The sequence below is a fragment of the Rhinoderma darwinii genome, chromosome 1 (assembly GCF_050947455.1).
Source record: "Rhinoderma darwinii isolate aRhiDar2 chromosome 1, aRhiDar2.hap1, whole genome shotgun sequence".
NCBI lineage: Eukaryota > Metazoa > Chordata > Amphibia > Anura > Rhinodermatidae > Rhinoderma > Rhinoderma darwinii.
Window position 1 is genome coordinate 168,339,071 of NC_134687.1, and position 20,824 is coordinate 168,359,894.

A 20,824-nucleotide genomic window follows, 5' to 3' on the forward strand; every position below is an offset into this window, starting at 1 on the left:
CTATGAGTCCTAGAGTAGCGGTTCAGGACCACGGGCTTCAGAAAGGAGACATGGAAGGAGTTAGGGATCTTGAGTGTAGAGGCAGCCACAGCTTGTACGACACCGGGTTAATTTGTAGGCAAGATCTCGAAGGGTCCGAGGAACCTGGGAACAAATTTGCAGGACGGCACCCTAAGCCGGATATTCTTTGAGGACAACCAGACTCTCGTACCTGGAAGAAACTGAGGAGGATCCCGTCTTCTAGTATCTGCTTTTCTCTTCATGCGATTCACCACCAGCAGAATAGAAGATCGGGTCTGTTGTCATATTTGCAGAAAGTCCCTGAAGGTCGAGTCAGCTGCAGGCACCTGGGACATAGTAGAGACAAGAAGAGGTATTCGAGGATGTTGGCCGTAGACTATGGAGGTGGTGGACTCACTAGTATGGTTATTATAGGAGAATTCTGCCTACGGGAGCAGCTGCACCCAGTCATCATGTCGTCTGGAAACAAAGTGCCACAGATAGTTCTCCATAATTTGTTTAATCCTCTCGACTTGCCCATTGGACTGGGGATGATAGGCTGAAGAGAAGTCCAACTTTACACCAAGGAGACCACAGAGTGCTCTCGAAAGCTTTGAAGTGGACTGGACCCCTCGATCCGAAACAATATGCAGGGGCAAGCCGTGCAGACCGAAGATGTGTTGTATGAAGAGGTCAGCCAGTCGAGCAGCAGAAGGCAGGCCAGTCAGGGGAACAAAATGAGCTATTTTAGAGAATCGATACACCACCAGCCAGATCACACTGCAACCCGGAGAGAGAGGGAGATCCGTGACAAAGTCCATTGCAACATGCTGCCAGGGGATATCAGGCACAGGCAGTGGTTGGAGAAGACCAGCTGGTCTGGAGTGGGCAACTTTATTAGCTGCACATACCGTGCATGAGGGGACGAAGTCCCTGACATCTTTGGGCAATGTGGGCCACCAGAACTGACGGGGGATTAAGTCTTGGGTCTTACGAGACCTGCCAGCTTGGAGCTGTGACCCCAGTGAAGGATTCTTCCTCTGTCTGCCAGACGTACAAAAGTTCTTCCTGGAGGAATGTCTCTAACCTGCAGAGGGTTCACACAGAAGATGCAGGAAGGATCAATAATATTTTGTGGAGACTCCACAGTGTCCTCTGTTTCGAATGACCTAGACAAGGCATCGGCCCTCACATTCTTGTCGACAGGTTGGTAGTGGAGTTCGAACCGGAATCGAGCAAAGAATAACGAACACCTGGCTTGACGAGAATTCAACCATTGAGCCATCTGTAAATAGGTCAGATTCTTGTGATCCGTGAAGACCAGTATAGGGTGGACTGCGCCTTCCAGTAGGTGTCTCCACTCCTGCAGGGCCAGCTTGATGGTCAGTAACTCCCAATCCCCAATCGAGTAGTTGCGCTCTGCGGAAGAAAACAGTTTGGAATAGTAGCCACATACCACAGTCTTGCCTTTAGAACCTCTCTGGAACAACAGTGCACCTGCACCAACAGAGGAAGCGTCCACATCTAAAGAAAACTGTAGGGACACATCAGGGTGGTGAAGTATAGATGCTGACGTGAAGGCTTTTTTCAGGGTATCAAATGCGGCTTCAGCCTCCCGAGTCCACATTTTGGCATTCATACCCTTCTTTGTGAGGGAAGAGATGGGGGGCTGTCAATGACGGGAAGTTGGGGATGAACAGCCGGTAGAAGTTGGTGAATCCCAGGAAGCATTGTATGGCCCTTAAGCCTTGGGGGCGTGGCCACTCCAGGACAGCCTTTACCTTCTCAGGGTCCATTTTGAGGCCCTGATCGGAGATGATGTAGCCCAAGAAGGCAAGGGATCTTTTTTCAAACATGCACTTCTCCAGCTTGGTGTAATGATGATTCTCCCTTAAACAAAGCAACACCTGGCGGACATGACTCTGATGAGCTACTGGATCTGAAGAAAAATCAAAATGTCATCGAGATACACCACAACACAGATTTAGAGGAGATCACGAAAAATGTAATTGACAAATTCTTGAAACACCGCGGGGGCGTTACACAGGCCAAAGGGCATCACTAGGTATTCATAGTGCCCGTCACAAGTATTAAATGAGGTCTTCCACTCGTCACCCTGACTAATCCGAATCAGGTTGTAGGCCGCCCACAAATCCATTTTAGAAAAAATGTTTGCCCCCGTATGCGATCGAACAGTTCCGAAATTAAAAGCAAAGGGTACCTGTTCTTCACCGTGATCCGATTGAGGCCTCGGTAGTCAATGCAGGGATGGTGGGATCCATCCTTCTTCTTGACAAAGAAGAACCCAGCTCAGGCCGGGGATGAGGACTTACGAATGAAGCCCCTCTCCAGATTCTCCTTAATATAGGTCGACATAGACTGAGTCTCTGGTAGGGAGAGAGGGTATACTCTACCGCGATGAGGGGATGAATCAGGAACCAAGTCGATCGGACAATCATAAGCACGATGATGCGGCAAGGTCTCTGCTTCATTCTTGTCGAAGACATCAGTGAACTGAGAGAAACACGGAGGCAACACTGCCAATGACTGATGCGGAGAAGGCTGCGGTGGATGGATATGACCCTGACAGCAGTCGAGACACTTGGGACTCCACTGGAGAACCTCTCCGGAGTTCCAATCCAGGACAGGGGCGTGCAAACGGAGCCAAGGCAAACCCAGCAGCACAGGGTTGACGGCCTTGGGCAGAACAAACAGGGAGATGAGCTCAGTATGAAGAGCTCCCACTTGAAGTCTCAATGGCTTGGTAACAGAAAAAACTGGATCAGGCAAAGGCAGTCCATCTACCGAGGCAACGATCAATGGCCTTTCCAGGCGGACAGTGGGCAAATGGACAAGATCCACAAGGTCTTGACGGATGAAATTAGCTGCAGAGCCAGAGTCCAGGTAGGCAGAAACCGGATGGAGCCTTTCGCCAGAGACTATGGTCACGGCAATAAACAGTTGGGAAGAGAGTTCACGATTAAATGCAGTAGCGCCCAGGGTTGTCTCACCAACCAAACCTAGGTGTTGGGGTTTTTTGGTTTCTGTGGATACAGACGCATGACATGGCCAGCGAGGCCGCAATACAGACAGAGAACAGAGGTGCACCTGCGCTGTTTCTCTTGTATAGACAATATTAGGCGATCCACCTGCATCGGCACCTCGAGCATAGCAGTAGATGAAGGCAAGAGGGGTTGTTGAAAGTTGGGCGCCAATTGAGGAAGTCGTCTCTCCTGTTGCATCTCATGAGACCTCTCTCTGAGTCTTATATCTACCCGAGTATCCAGCAGAATCAGGTCGTCCAAGGCAGGTGGTAGATCTCGGGCAGCAAGTTCGTCCTTGATCCTGGGCGACAGGCCATTCCAGAAGGATGCCACCAAGGCCTCATTGTTCCAGGACAGCTCTCCTCCCAGGGTGCGGAACTGGATGGTGTATTCGCCCACAGAGGAGTCCTCTTGGCGAAGGTTGAAGATAGCCGTGGCTGCCGACTAAACACATCCTGGCTCCTCAAAAACAGTACGGAACAACCGCACAAACCCCTGGAAGTCTCGAGTCTCGGGTCCCCGTCGTTCCCAGATTGGGTTCGCCCATGCCAGGGCCTTGCCAGCAAGTAGGGACACGATGAAGGCGATCTTGGTTCCGTCCGACGGAAATGCTCAGGCGTGCAGGGAAAAATGGATATAGCATTGGTTCAGAAATCCCCTGCACATACTTGCATCTCCATGGAACCGAGAAGGTAATGGCAGCGAGAACCGGGAATTCGAACCGGAGGAGGAGCTTGTATAGAGGAAATGGAAGCAGTTAGCGCCCTTAGCTGCTGCGCCATGGAGTCCACTGCTACAAGAAATTGATCCTGTCTTGTTCGGAGATCCTGAAGGTCCGCCTGCATGGCTTGGGAGGGTGACATGCCCTTATATTGACCAGCGGGGTCCATGGCCTGAACGTACTGTCACGAGTCGGGGTGTGGACCCACTGGGCCGTACCGCGTAGCGGGATGGCAGCTGGCCAAACAGGTATGGTACAGAGTCGATAGTCCGGAAAAGGGTACCTGATGCAGTGTAGACAGTAGCAAGGCAGGCTCGGCTGGGACCAGGCAGCAGGCAGACGTCAGGCGTGGAGTAGTAGAACAGGCGTGGAGATGCAGCACAACACGACAACAGCTCAGCACGGCAGTAGACCAGGATGGTACAGATAGCATGGGAAACAGGATACAGGATACAGGAACGGAACACTGGGAAGCTGGAAGACACTTAGGAGACCATTTGCAAGACAGACTAAGGGAAACAACAACAACGCTCAGGCGAGGATAAGAAGGGCGGTGACCCTCTTATAGTCCAGGAGTTCATGAGTTGATGATGATGATTTCAGGTGCGCACGCTGGCCCTTTAAGAGCTGGCACGCGCGCACCCAACGGGAGACAGACTCGATACCCGAAAGTGAGTGCTGGGGCCTCACAGGGTAACGACGCAGCACAGCAGTAGGACGTGCATGGCCGCGGTCATCAAGGGGTACGTTAGAACGACAGACTGTGGCCATAGACGTTACAGGGGGGCTGGAGGGGGAGCTTCTAAATCAGCACAGGGAGATGTAAGATAGCAGCACAGACCACGGCTGCTAATAGCTGGGAGTCGGACAGAAGCTCACCTCGCCTCATGACAGGTGCGGCCCTGGCATCGGGGCCCCCTCCGGTGCTAGCGACGCCACCGGGCATGAGGGGGTCCGTGCGGTCATGTGCGGTTCGGGTGGCCATGGGCCCCCTGGGAGCCTTGGGCACCCGGCGGCCGCCCCAAACCTCCCTAATGATGATTGGCCACTGAGAAGAATGCATACATAAATCATGCTTCTTCAAAGAAATTAGCTTTTCCTAATATGTTTCTATTTAAATGTGTTTAAATGTAAAAATTGTCGTTTCCACATTTATTATGGAATGTATATTCTCAAAGCATATTCTATAGAAATGGAAATTAATGAAAGATTTCTTGCAAAATGTATTAAATCGGTTTTGATTGTAAAAACAGACACATAATCCTTTTGAGTTAAAAAAACTGTTATTTATGAATAATTCTAAGTAAATGATAAGAACTGAAAAAGGAAAAAAAATATTTTGCTGGAATTTATTTTCCTTTCTACTGTAAATCATGTCTTGCTGGTCAATAATGAATCTGGATTTGAAAAATGGGATATTGACTAATCCTTACTGCTGAAAGGCAGTCATAATTCTCAAATGAGTCATGTGGATTATTTTCTTGCTAGATCTACCAGGAAGTATAAATAAGACTGATATCATATCATAAAGAATAAATTCTAATAGGTACTTAAAGTGACATTTTTACTTGTGATTTCAAGTATAAACTTTGGTATAGGAGCTAGTAATTTGTGCTTTTATATGTCTGTTGAATAGAAAATCAGACCATGGGATTAGATGATAAAATTATTATTCTTATTACTCTTTTAAAGTTCCTGATGAAAGCACAGAAAAATAATGATTTTTTTTTATTTATTATATGCCTAGTTTTACATTGAAGCAATAAAGGGTTGTTTCCGAGCTTATGAAAAACACAGAAAAGTACCTATATGTGTCTGCATGGTCAGCAGATGATGCCACCATTGCTCAGAAGTAGTTATTTTTCATTTGCATTATATTGACCCATTTTGTGCAAATCTGTTGTTTTCATTTTGCTAGGACTATGGGCAGAAAAAAAAACTTGTAAATGATTGCATGTTCCCATGTTTCCTCTCCCCTCTCACAGACAATGCTGATATTTAAAGCTTCACTGATTTGGGATTCCAAAGCATAGGGGACTAACAGTTTCCAGACCCTTGACAAATCACTGAAAGGTTCCTTATTTACATATAAAACATTACTTTTAATTATTTTATATATTTTCAAATCATTATACTGTATATAAAAACAGTGTATACATTCAGGGACCGATTCTTTAGGGTTAATTAAGTGAAGGATATCATCAATAAATAGATATAGACTATTACTTCCCACCTCTTGACAAAGTTATCAGTAAAAGATGAGTTCAGGTCCTTCATATGGAGAATTCTGGATCCTCAGAAAGCAGACATTGCCATGGATTCCAGGATAGTAGCCTCCGTGTCCCTATCATGGCAGGGGAAAATATAAGGTTCATATGGTAGCAAACACTAGGTCTAATCCTAAATCTCCCTTTCATTTTCTCTTCAGCGGAGTACCTGTCCCAAAAGGGGCGACCCTGCAAAACTGTCCCTTCACAAATCCTTTTAAACCCTAGCTCTTTGGGGAAGTATTTTCAGATAACTATAAAATAGTTACAATAATTAAAGGTAAGAGGATGTAGGAATTCTAAATAAAGCAAGCATAAATCAGATGTTCATATTCTATTGCAAGGTATCATTTAGTGATGTAATTACTTACTGTGTGCTACTGAGACACAGCTCTGCTGTTATGCTGCTATACTCTGCACTGTCTGCTGCCCAGCATGTGAAACACAATACCTCCAGAGACAGGATTGGAGGGAGAGAGCAGGGAGTAGAGGCATGTAATGTGTGACATGACGTACTACAAGAAGGAGGGAGAGAAGAGATAACCACGTGTTCAGTGTACAAAACATCACACAAACACCAGAAGCATGCTCATTTGCATGTGAGATTGGCTTACAGAGGCATCTCAGCTACTGACAGCACATTAGTAAGCAATAAATCTTACTGTAATTAAAAATCTGCACATAATTTATAAAGACCAGAGGACTCATTTAATTTGCAAGATAAATGCACAGACCTAATCTACACTATATGACCAAAAGTATGTGGACACCTGACCATTACACCTTATAGATGTGTCCAGCGTTACCTTGGCTAGAATTTGGTACTCCAATTTATCATAAAACAAATTTATTACAATATCACAACATTCTAGTAAAACCCTTGAAAGGCTGCAATTCACATCCCAACCACTGAGACACATATAGCATAGACATCTTGTGGCAGAGTATCACAAAATCATGTTTTTTTTTAAAGCTGGTCATCTCATGCCAAACATCTCAGGATAAGTTAAGATAAGGGAAAGGTAAGGCAGGGCACATCTGTATATGAGCTTCTTAGACACCCCAATTTAAAAGTGTGAGCGTCAATATAGATTTGGGTCCCCTTTTACAACTCCAATAGCCTCCACTGTTCTGGGAAGGCTTTCCACAAGATTTAGGAGTGAGTCTGTGAGAATTTATGCCAACTAATAGCATTTGTGAGGTTAGGTGATTTTCATGCGCCACACGCTCAGGGCTGCCAACCATCTGTACATTTCTGGACAGTCCGGAAAATGGGTGTTTTTGTCTGCCGTCCGCAGCGTACGGCAAAAGAAAACACCATCCAACATTTTTCTCCTCATTCTTTGGAATTTTGCACTGTGCATGCGCTGAAATGTACATGTGCAGTGCAAAGGAAGAATAGGCCGGGCATATTTTCAGATTCTGCTTGACTTCTGCGGAATCTGAATATATGCAGGCTGCTGCCAAGTGAGGTCGGTGACGGCCCAGGAGTGGACCAATCTAGTCACCTGACCTGTCACCTGACTTCACGTCAGCGTCATGAGGAAAGGTGACTCAGGTCCGGTGACTGGACTGGTCCACTCCCGGGCCGTCACTGACCCCAGTCAGAAGTGGAACTCCGCCACTGAGCCGCTTGACCTCCTCGTCTCCTCCTACGGTGAGTCACGTAAGGCAGAGCGGAGAGTGGTAGCAGTAGGCTACCGCTCTACGCTCTGTTTGCAGTGTGGCACTAAGAGCAATGGGGAAGGAATGTGACACTAAGAGAAAGGGGGAAATGTGTCACTAAGAGAAAGGGGGGAGAGTGTGACACTAAGAGCAAGGGGGGTTGGCGCTAAGAGCAAGGGGGGGGGGGTTTGGCACTATCTACAAGGGGAAGCTGTGTAACGCTATTTATAAGGGGGGCTGTGTGGCACTATTTACAAGGGGGGAGCTGTGTGGCACTATTTACAAAGGGTAGCTGTGTGGCACTATTTATAAGGGGGGCTGTGTGGCGCTATCTACAAAAGAGGGAGCTGTGTGGCAATATCTACAAGGGGGGGGACCTGTGTGGCGCTATCTACAGGCGGAGCTGTGTGGTACTATTTGCAAGGGGAGCTGTGTGGCGCTGTTTACAAGGTGGCTGTGTGGCGCTTCTACAATGGGGGCTGTGTGGCGCTATTTACAGAGGGCACAAAGGGGGCATGGTTAGTGATGGGGCACTTTTATTGTGTTGTGCACTGAGGCATCATTATTACCATCTAGATTACGAGTTTGTTTAGAGGATGGGGTATATGTGTGGAGGGTGCTGGAAAAGCGAGACACCAACATGTCTGTGTGCCAAATTCTGTAGAGACGAGTCGTGGCTGGAATAAGTCGTCACAGTGCTCTGGGCCAGATAGAGAAAGAAAGGGAAAGTGAACGACTAATCATAGAAAACATCACCTAAGTTAGCGTGGGAAAGCTACAAGCGAGGTTGTGATTGGTGAGTCACTCCTAGCACACTGCACACTGCACAGGCAATGATTTTGTAATGTGTCCGTAAAAATTTTGGTCTCTCCGTGATTTTTAGCTCAGTTGTCCAGAAATTTATGAAGTGGAAGTTGGCAACCCTGCACACGCTCCAAAACTTGGTGGCCCCACTCTGTGATTTTGCAAAGTCAGCAGCTTTGTGGCTGAGCTGTTGTTACTTCCACTTCACAATAATAGCCCTTACAGTTGGCCAGGGCAGATAAAGCAGAAATTTCACAAACTGTATTTTTGGCAAAGTTGACATTCTTTGGCAGTGTCACATTTAAAGTCACTGAGCTATTCAATAGGACTCATACTACTACCAAGGTTTTTACAGAGATTACATGGCTATGTGCTTGAGTTTATGTTCCTGTTTGCAATGGGTGTTGCTGAAACTCCTGAACTCAGTAATTAAAAGGGATGTCCACACGTTTGGCTATATAATGTATATAACATTGATATATGTATGCAATGTAGACAGTGCCCCAACATCAATATGCCCACAGAGTGCTGCTAAATATAATTATGACAAGCAGAATGTGCTCCTAGCACCAATAGTGCCCACATAGTGTCCCTTAAAAAATGTATTGCTTGTAGATAGCGCCCCAAAAAATTGTGGTGCACAAACATCAGCGGTGAAGGCCACAGACCTTCCCTCTCATAGGCTCCTTATATGCCAGAAGGTCATTTTAGAGCCTCATGTTGCCAAAGGATTTTTGGAGTGAGATGCTCAACAGTCACAAAGTATGTGTGTAATATTCTAGTGTGCACATACTTTTGTTTCAATATATCTGTATTGATTTTTTTTTAAAGATTTTTATACAAAGAAAAAAAGCTAATATTACAAGTCATTGGTTAGAATTAATGTTGAATGTCATGTATTAGTATCAGAATTATATAATATAGAGATAGAATTGCTATATTCTTTGCGGACAGTAGATCCATGTCTTGTATGGCGATATAGAAAATTATGTCTGACGTATTGATATCTGATAGGAGATAACTTTAAAAAACAGTAGAGTTACAGTGATTAGGGAAGCTAAACCAAATTTGTAACTGTAATTGTGAGGGGAAAAAACTGTTTTGCAAGCTTTAATAGTAGCCTGGAAGAGCTCAAATTAGTGTACCACATCCTCATATGGTTCTGGTAACCTGATAAGTTTCCTCACCATAAGTATTTCACGGAATAAAAATGAATGTGAACCAGTATGTCTTTGAGTATGCTGTCTGGTAAGTATTTCAGTTTAGGATGGATATGAGCTCTATCGATTACCAGCCACATTGGAAGGAGATATTTGATCAATTGTTGGAAATACGTTTTCAGATCTTTATCAGATTTTTTTTTTCCTATCCTTCTAAAATTGGCATTGTTTTGTCTGTTGCAGTCTTCTATGTCTGCCATTTTAAACTTAAAGGGAACCTGTCACCAGCATTTCACCTATTAAACCAGCAATGCCTGGTGGTAGTGGGTGAAAAATAATTTCTATATAACCTATAATTGTCTTCTTAGTCGTCTCTGTAGCTTTAGTATTCACCTTTTTAGTGTTCCCACACCGTATGCTAATGAGCATAAAAGAGTCAAATCTTCATTTGAAAAGAGTCAAATCTTCATTCCTCAAGTCTTTCCAAGTTTACTCCGCCTCCTTACTTTTGATTGACAGCTCCTCGCCTTCCCCCAGCACACAAAATCCTGTGCTTGTGCATTGATGTCCTCTTCTGGTGTGCGCGCACAAAGGGACACCGGATTATTACGATAAAAGGCGCAAAATGTTTGCAGACCGTTATTTACAGTCGGAGGAGGAGTTTAGGAGGGGGGATAATGGCAATAAACTTTTGATAGCAGCGGCCAGTGAGGTATAGGTAAAGTTCAATAGGTGAAATGCTGGTGACAGGTTCCCTTTAACTGCATCAAGTTTTTCTTCTAATGTATAGTGGGCATCTACCAGGTCATTTTGTGCCATAGTGAATTCACTTATCTAGTCTTTAGGTGGTCAACATTGCCCTAAAGTAATCCAGCATGCATTTTAAAGGTTGTATAATGCCTGTCAAATTAAAGGCTATGTACACCTTTGAAAAACTTTTTTTTTAAATTAACTTAGATGTGATCCATAACAGGTCGATCCTGATGGATAAATGTTTTAGCGCTAGATACAGCTGCTCTGTATATAGGATACAAAGCAGCTGTATCTCAAAAAGTAAAAATAATTTTTAATAAAAAGTCATTAGAAAGTTGCACCAAATACACTGACATTTTTATAATAAATAAATAAACTTTTCAAAGGTGTACATAGTCTTTAATCCCTTGGCGTACCACAACGTAATAGCACATCCTGGTACGTGGGGTGATGTATGAAATGGGCTCACGCGCTGAGCCCGCCCCATATGCTGTGGGTGTCAGCTGTGTATTACAGCTGACATCAGTGACTAACAGCCAAGAACAATGATCGCGCTGTTTCTGGCTGTTTAACCCCTTAATGACCAGCCTATTTTAGACGTTAATGACAAAGCCATTTTTTTACGTTTTTCCATCGTCTCATTCAAAGAGCTATACACTTTTTATTTTTGCGCCGACATAGCAGTATAAGGTCTTGTTTTTTGCGGAACAAGTTGTAATTTTTAATAGCACCATTTTGGGGTACATAGAATTTATTGATTAACTTTTTTTGGGGGGGGAATAGAAAAAAAAGAGCAATTTTGCCACACTTTTTTGCGTCCTAAATTTACGCCGTTTACCGCGTGGTATAAATAACACAATAACTTTATTCAGCGGGTTGTTGTGATTGCAACGATACCAAATTTGTATCGTTTTTCTATGTTTTACTACTTTTACACAGTGAAAACACTTTTTTTTCAAAGTTATTTGTTTTTGTATCTCCATATTTGAAGACCCGTAACGGTTGTATTTTTTCGCCGATGCAATTGTAGGAGGGATTTTTTTTGGGGGACGACTTGTAGTTTTTATCGGTACCATTTTGGAGTAGATGCAACTTTTTGATCACTTTTTATCACGTTTTTTTTAAGGCTGGATTCAAAGAAAACAGCAATTTTTGCATGTTTTTTTATTTTATTTTTTACGACGTTCACCGTGTGGGTTAAATGATGTAATAAGTTTATAGTTGGGGTCGTTACAGACGCAGCGATACCAAATATGTGTAACTTTTTTACTTTATTTTGTTTGTTAATAATAAAGCAGTTTGTAAGGGTGAAAAAAGTGGGTTTTTCATTTTTTTTTCACTTTTTTTTTTTCACTTTTTATTCATCTTTCTTTTACTTTTTTACTAGTCCCACTAGGGGACTTCACTATGCGATAATCTGATTGCATTTATAATACACTGCAATACTTGTGTATTGCAGTGTATTATGCCTGTCCGTATAAAACGGACAGGCATCTGCTAGGTCATGCTTCCGGCATGACCTAGCAGGCATTCACCAAAGGCATAACTGGGGGCCTTTATTAGGCCCCCGGCTGCCATCGGAGACACAGACACTCGGCAATCTTATCGCCGGGTGTCAGTTGGATGAGAGGGAGCTCCCTCCTTCCCTCTCTCCAAAACCACTCAGATGCGGTGCACGCTATTGTGCACCGCATCTGAGGGGTTAAACGGGTGAGATCGATACTAATATCGATCTCACCCGGTCGAGCAGGGACGCCCCCAGCCCTCAGCTACCTCTAGCAGCTGAGAGCAGGGAGATTTGACAGCTCCCTGCTCTGTTTACTTATTCTGATGCAGCGACGTAAAAAGTCTATTGCATCGGAATAAGGCCCGTTAGTGACCGACGTAGAAACACTATGGGCCGGTCACTAACAGGTTAATCCCTTAAATGCTGTGGGCATTTGCGACCACAGCATCTGAGATGTTAAAAAGAGGGGGCTACCCTCTTTGACTGCTCATCGCCCCCCCACGACATGATCGTGGGATTTCCGATGGTTGTCATGGCAGCACAGGGGCATACTGAAGGCCCCGAGGACTGCCTTCACTCTGCCTCTGCCTCTGTTAAGCACCTGCCTCTGGCAGGGCTTAACAGAAGCCTGGAAAAATGACAACATACTGCAATGCAGTGTATTGTGCGATCTAACAGTCGCTGGTTCAAGTCCTCTAGGGAGACTAATAAAATGTGTAAAATGTGTAAAAAAAAAGTTTAATAAAGTTAGTAGTGAAAAAAATATATATATTAAAAGTTAAAAAAAAAACCCTTTCCCATTTTTACTCTAAAGTAATGTAAAAAGTAAAAAATAAACACAATTGGTATCACTGCATCAGTAAAAGTCTAAACTATTACAATATACCATTATTTAACTCGCACAGTGAACGCAGTAAAATATAATTAAAAGTGATCAAAAAGTTGTATGTAGCAAAAAATGGTACTAATGAAAACTACAGTTTGCCCTGCTAAAAATAAGCCCCCACATCACTTAATAAATATAAATAAAAATTTTATGGCTCTCAGAATGTGGTGAAATATTTTTTTTTAACAAATAGTTTAAAAATAACAAAAGTTAACAAATAGAAAAAAGTTAGGTTGTTGTTTTTACGGTGAAAGATGTACAAACTAAACCCAAAAGAACAATGGAGTAATTGCTGTTTTTTTCAATTTTACCCCGTAAATATATATATTTTTTCGTTTCCCAGTACATTATATGGTACTTTAAATAGTGCCAATAAAAACTATAACTCCTACCGCAAAAGAATAAGCCTTTACACCACTCTATTAATGGAAAAATTAAAAAAGTTATTGCTCTTGGACGACGGGAAGTGAAAAACGAAAATCAAAAATCAAAAAATGACTCAGTCCTGAAATAAAATTTTTTTTTCATGAATTATTCACTTGCAGGTTCATTAGAGACTTCTTTGCTAGTAATAGAGTCATCTGGTGCCAGTGACTCTGCAAGAAGAAGATCTTGTGGTCCTGTTGCTTTATGGGGTTCTGAGATTTTTCTGGCCTTTTGTTTAGTTAGGATTCTGGAGTTGGGGGAATCATGAGTGCAAGGGTCAGACATGTGGTGCGGCTTGTCTTTCTAGTGGTCGCTTGCTTGTTCCCCCTGCTGATACCGGCATGTAATCTGCAGTCTGAGACGAGTTGTGCTCCACCAGATGCCTTGGCTGTGTGCCAGTTTTCTTTTTCCTTACCCTCGTTGGGATCTGTGAGGTTAGTACTCTTTTAGGAGGTGCCAGAGTTGGCTGTAGTGCTGCTTATATATTTTGCCTTCTAGTGTGAATTCACGGCATGGCGCTGCACTAGAATGCGGCTATAATTGAGCTCCACTAGGCCACTCCCCCCCCACCATAGAGCAATGGATTCCAACCTGTGGCTCTCCGGCTGTTGCACTTATTATATCCGTGCCATCTAATAATTATTAGATTAGGAAAATTAAGTTGAAATAAGTGTGTGGATTTTATGTTGAGAAAATCATCATTAACTTCTGGTAAAATACTTACCATAAGTCAGTCAGTTTGAACATAGCTTAACCTGGGAATCACTGTTAAAAAAAGGTTGTAAACAACTAAATTGGGGTGTCCCATTAGGACAAACTATTTCCATATGCCATATTACGGCTTAAGGATGCCGTAAAATGGCTAATAGACAGAGCGGCTTTGCAATACCACAATTCAGCTTATCACCAACAAGTCCTCACATAAAGAAAGGGTTGTCCAGTAATAATTAGTGCTTGTAAGAGTAAGGACTCAGGCAAATAGCAATGATATATGCACAGACCCTATACAGTGGCACATGGAGTCTCTATGTGTCTTTGTGCTGCCATATGATATCTTTGTATTCCTCTATACAGCATATGATGGAGAATACCACAATTTTTTTTATCACTGATTCATACAGGAAACGTAAAAAAAAATAGCTGGGTGTCCTCGTATAAGTCAAAGGCACACAAAGGTACAGAAGAAATAAGATCATGTGCATGAGTCCAGAATATAGAAGTTGTCCATTTGAATTTTATTGAAAGTTTTTTCTTTATCATCCTGTGTAGCATACTAAATATTCCAACAGTTCTTGGCAACCTCCAAAAGTGTGAAAAACCCCAATTCCCTGCACACGGTTTGATTTTTCACATGTAGGTAAGTCGGTATATAACTATATATTTTTATAATTTAGCATTTTACATACATATTCGATTTGTATTTTAAAAGCTTGGTGGGAACCGTGCCATCTGGTATCATAAACCTCTGTCAAAAAACGCCAATGACAAATGATAATGTGACAGGTAATTGCAACTCAGATCACATGCAGGAATATCTAATGAACACAAGGTGATTATCATTAACTGTGATTTATATAAACAAGCAAATACAAACAGTTAACAAAACTACAGTATCTCATGTTTTACTAACAACATCTGTTACCCAAAGCTCTTGATAAACTGTATCGTAGTCTAATGCTTAACCCAGAGAAAATTGCTAGATAAAAATATATAAGATATAAAAAGATCTCCTACTCTTGTTTCCACTTTTCTAATTTACTTCAAAATATTCAAGTTATGGCAGTATTTTTTTTTTATATTTATTGATTTTTTTTAAAGTTCTAACAATGAAATGAGTATTTCCTTATTTAACTTATTATATCTAGCAAGATACTATTTCTCAGAAAAATCTGTGAATCAGTTAATGAAAAAGGTATTTTGTAAATTCAGACATTAAAACATAGTTGAGCCATTCTGAGTCTTACAAACTCATCACACTCGTTCATTATCATCAGATAGAGCATATAATTACTATAAATAATGGTTAAATCACATGAGGCTTTAAAAACGTCCAGCAAATTAACCTAGAAGTGACAATCACATTATATCCAATAGTAACTAACAAACTATACGGTGCAATAAAAAGCATGAAGAGACAAGCATTTAAAAGCTATGTACACCTTTGAAATAATTTTTTTAAAATAAAAATGTTTATCAGTGTGATTGGTGCAACTTTCAAAAATCAAATACTTTTTATTGAAAATAATTTTAACTTTTTTAAATAAAGCTGCTTTGTATCCTGTATACAGAGCAGCTGTCTCTAGTGCTGAAAGCTGTATCTATTATGTCCGCGGGACTGACGGGTTCAGTATAAGCAGGCCCTGTGTGTTTCTGACATGTAGAATTCGAGCTGCTATCGATCACATCTAAGTCTAATGACGGAATCAATAGCGCTGTCGACTGCGCTATTGATTCCGTCGGAAAAACGGAAACCTTCCGGAGTGGTGACGAACGGAAACCATTAGCAATGTTTCCGTCACCATTGATATCAATGGTGACGGAAACGAAAGCTGTTGTTTCAGTTTGACTTTCCGTTGCGGGGTTCACCCGACGGAAAACTCAGACGGAACCCCGGAACGGAAAGCCAACGCTGATGTGAACAGGCCCTTATTTGTACATTTACTTTACATTGAACAATAAAAGTTCCTTACAGTCTTTATGTAAAGATGTACACTGTAGTATTGAGCGTTCGGGGGGCCCTTCACCCCTCTGGTGGTAGATAATGAATCTATGATACCAGCCCTTTTTTAGTATAGCAAGAAAAATAACCTGTACACAATTAAGAGTTAAGATCGAACAGTGTCAATAAAGGCAGCTAAACTTATCGCTATACAATGGCTTGAAGATATTCAGGCTTTGCTTAGAAAAACACTGCATATAAACATCTCGGTGTATGAGGATGTGAAAATAGAAAATTAGTATTGTAAGATGGGGGCCTGGATAATGTACGCCCTTGCAGGTGAGTCGTAGCAAAGATGGTTTGAAGCAGGAGGATAGTGGCAAACTTAACTTTAATCGACTAGTGCCTATGGTGCACACGGCCCAACAAGTCAATTCAAAACATTGCAATACAAGAGGTAACAGTCTTAGACATGGCTCAATTAAGTGGACCATGGCCAGTTTGCTTGTCTGCAGTGGAGAGGGCAAGAGCAGACCTCCTTTACACAGTGGGTGGTCCAGCAGTACTAGGCATAGTAGGCAGCAATTTGCTGACTGTTTCACTTGGTAGCTGTCTGTGGGGAAGCTCCTGCCAGTCACCCGAAACTCGCTCCAGGACCACTGACTCAGGTCCAACAAAAGTTCTATTGCACCCTTTCTGCTCGTCACAGCTCTCCAACAGTCCACATTCTGCAGCAGATCTTTCTCTTGTCGCTAGCACAGTTCAGGTTCACTCCCAATCTTCCACCTGAACACTGAACATGACTTGGTGGCAACACAACCATTTCTAATCATAAGCACTACCCCCAGCATGATGATGCAGTGCAGCCAGCGCTGCATGTTATCACCCTATTCTGGCACGACAAAATGCAGTCAAAATGGCGGCTGGGTAGTTCATCATTGTGCCAAGCAATTTACATGTCAGCCAGTCTTCCACCATTCCACCTGCATAAAGACATAGCTAGAATGTTACAGTGCGAGAACACAAACAGCAGTACAACATAAAATAAGCGCAATAACTATATAGTGGCTGGACTGACTACTCCCACTCTTGGAATGCCAGAAACAGCACATGTTACCACATATGAATAACTATACCATTCTCTGTGTAAAAATAAAATGTTGCCATTACTGACCAAAAACAGTAAAGTCCACCATTAAGGGTTGATGTTTCTCCCCCACACCCTTGCAGTATTACAGCTTATTTAAAAAAAATAATAATAATAAAATATGCTGTAAATGTGTTTTACAAATGAATCAGTATTAATAAGCATTTTATCATATAGGATAACTTTATAAATCTTTGTATGTTAGTTCAGCTACAAACATCCGTTTTCTGTAACCCAGGTTGATCAGCTGCTCTTGCCAGGGGAAGCACAGTATAGCTGCTTACTTTCCCTGCACTGACCGCTACAGAAGAAATGCAGTATTATATCACCCCCATTCAAACAAGTGGACAACTATGTAATACATGGTTATGTTGCGTTGTCAAGGCAGGAGTAGCTCTTTGGCTCACGGAGGGTTGTCATGAACGAGGGAACCCTCTGTATGATGTCTAAATACCCCAATAGGGCATGTGGAAAAGGAAGGTCCAGAAGGGACAACTCCTTTAAGCTAGTCAATTGACGTGACTTATCATAATATAAGGTACTTCCTGTCGTTTTCAGCAGAGTTTCAGGTAAATATTTTAATTTATCCTAATAGTAAATTATCATGATGCTTTCATTTGTTACTATAGTAGTTAGAAATTTTGTAAACCATCACAGTGCATATGAACCACTTCTTATAACTTATCCTTATGAAAATACTGTGGGAAAAGTGAATAATATTGCCATAATGAGCACAATTAGCTTTTATTGACTTGATATATTACATTACATAATCTAATCTATTATTCATGTGTAACTTTGTCAATGTTTTGTGAAAAAATGGGAGACAAAAACTAAATTAGAACAGTCACTGCCTTTCTAATATCTAGTAGAAATCAGTGTCCATAGAAAGTGCAATAATAGATACAAAACAAACAATCTCTAGTTGAATACAGATAGTAATAAAATATAACACACAGACATATAATTACTGTCATATAAAGCAAAATATGTTCTTTATGGTGTTTAAAACCGTTCTTCAAGGTTAATGTGTAGTGCTAGAAATCAGTTTGCAGAAATCCACTTTACCATTAACTGTTCTGCAGAATGAATTTCCCATTTTAACACCCATCCATCAAATTCTTATTTCATGCAGTTTGAGTAAAAGGAGCCTAAAATGAAGTATTTACTTGTTACTGAATTGAAAGTCTGGGTTTTAAACATTACAAAAATTTTTTTTCACTAATTAGGCATGGCTGGATGAAAATCAATACACTTCTTTTTCTGAGTTGTCATTTTGTACTTTTCTATTCCTAAGAAACATGCAATCTTTTTTAGTATGTATTTTTATATTGCACAGTCATACAACTGAGACATAAATAATTGTATTACTAAGATTTTTTAGAATAAATAATGTCTATTTTATAGGTTTTAAATGATAGCAAATAATATAGCTTTAAATAAATCAAATCCGTTTTTATGATCTCCATACTTTCTAAAACTTTCCATTTCTGAGCCCAGCAGCAATGTTTTTTTCTTAATGGCTTTATGGCTTCATAATCAGAATGTTCTTACTTTAAAGGAACACTAAACCTAGAAATCCCTGATAAAAAATAAACAGGATATAGATTTATCATACAGATGTTAATATTCTTCTGATTCCTTCTATATTTGTCTGACACGCAGAGGGGCTGAGTTTTGTCACAGGGTGGTCTCCTATTGCAGACAAAGCAATGGGCATGGCTCCTTCTGCAGCTAGCTGCCTGAAAACCCATAAACAGGTTTGCGAGAAGTTATGGCTGATCTTCTCACTTTTTTCAGCTTGGATTGCAATATGAGACAAAATAGAATCAAGTGAAAAGAAGAGGTTAAATGAAGAACGTGTATGTGTATTTGTGTGTGTGTGTGCGTGTGTGCGTGTGTGTGTGTGTGTGCGTGTGTGTGTGTGCGTGTGTGTGTGTGTGTATGTGTGCGTGTGTGTGTGTGTGTTTGCTATGCTTAATACTAAGTGAATTAATTTGATTAACTCACCACACAGGAAGACGGGAAAACAGCACAGGGTTTGTTGACCCCCCTAGTAAGTTGACAACAACATCATACTGAGAAGTAAGCACAGACATATGCCCATTGCACATGACACTCTGGTCGTTTCTCACGCCATCCGAGTGGCACCTGAGCAGTTATTATGCAATAAAGTAAGGTGCTGTCTGACATACAAACACAAACAGGTTCCTACTCAGCCAACTTACTCAGCCATGAGCAAGAACCTGCTGGTTCAAAACGCATAAGCAGCTTTTTCTTGGAATTTTTTTCTTTTTTCTTTTAACTTTATGAAATAAAATAATTTTGTTTTTTACCTGGATCATGTGTCATAAGTGTGGTTAATTTATCTCACCAGTTAAAAGCTCACTAGTTATCAGCTGACTTTTTCAGTAGGCATCGTAAATATGAAGGGTTACCCAAGAGAGGACTTTTTGCAGGGAATTCCCCATGTTAAAGAAATTGGGAATTACTGATCTAGATTGGCCCAATGCCTATGTATAAAACCTTTACAGCTAATAATAAAACATCCTGAGGCCCCATGCACACGACTGTAGTGTTTTTTACTGACCAAAAATACGGATCCGTAGTCATCCGCAAGTCATCTGGCACGCTGTCCACAAATAGGGTTTGTAGTGCATTCGTAGTGCATGCGTATTAACCCCTTCCCTCCGCAGCCATTTTTCGGATTTTTACTTTTGTTTTTTTCTCCCCACCTTCCAAAAGCCATAACTTTTTTATTTTTCCATCAATGTTGCCGTATGAGGGCTTGTTTTTTGCGGGACGAGTTGTAGATTTTCACAGTACCATTTTTTGTACCATATAATATAGTGGTAAATGAGAAAAAATATATAATTTGGGGTGGAATAGGAAAAAACAGTGATTCCTCAAATTTTGGGTGGTTTTGTTTTTACGGCGTTCACCGTACGGTAAAAACGGAATGTTAACTTTATTCTGCGGGTCAATATGATTACAGCGATACCAAATTAATATAGTTTTCTTGATGTTTTACTACTTTTACAAGGAAAAAACTGATTGTTATTAATAAAATTTGAGTTTTGTCGCCACATTCTGAGAGCCATAACTTTTTTATTTTTCTGTCGATTTAGCGGTGTGAGGGTTTGGCGAGCTGTAGTTTATATTGGTACCATTTTGGGGCACATGAGACTTTTTGATCACTTTTTATTTCATTTTTTGTGGGAGACGAAGGGACCAAAACACAGCAATTCTGATGTTTTTAATTTTTATTTTTTTTACGGCGTTCACTGTGCGGACTAAATATATGTGTGTGTGTGTGTGTGTGTGTGTGTGTGTGTGTGTGGGTATAGATATCAGAGTGTGATATCTGTGATGTTACATAGGACTGAATGTAACATATCCTACATCATCTGTACTCTAGAGTCTAAAACATCTATTTTGAAAGTTATCACTTCTCAGTCATAGGAGTGACAAGATATGATATGATCGGCAAACATCATTCTTTATGATACAATTTTAAATACACAAATTTTAAGAAAAGGTAGAATTTTAACGATAGATAGATGGATAGATAGATGGATAGATGGATAGATAGATGATAGATAGCAGAACAAGTTTGTGAGAACAATCAGGGCAGCGCCCCCTCTCTCCAAGTACCACATAGCAGCTGCATGGTCTAACTCTATGGCATGATAGGCATGAGATAGATCATTAAACACTGTCGTTTTGTCTTAAACGTAAGACATCAAAGTGATTTTTTTCATGTTTTACCATTCAGAAATATAAAA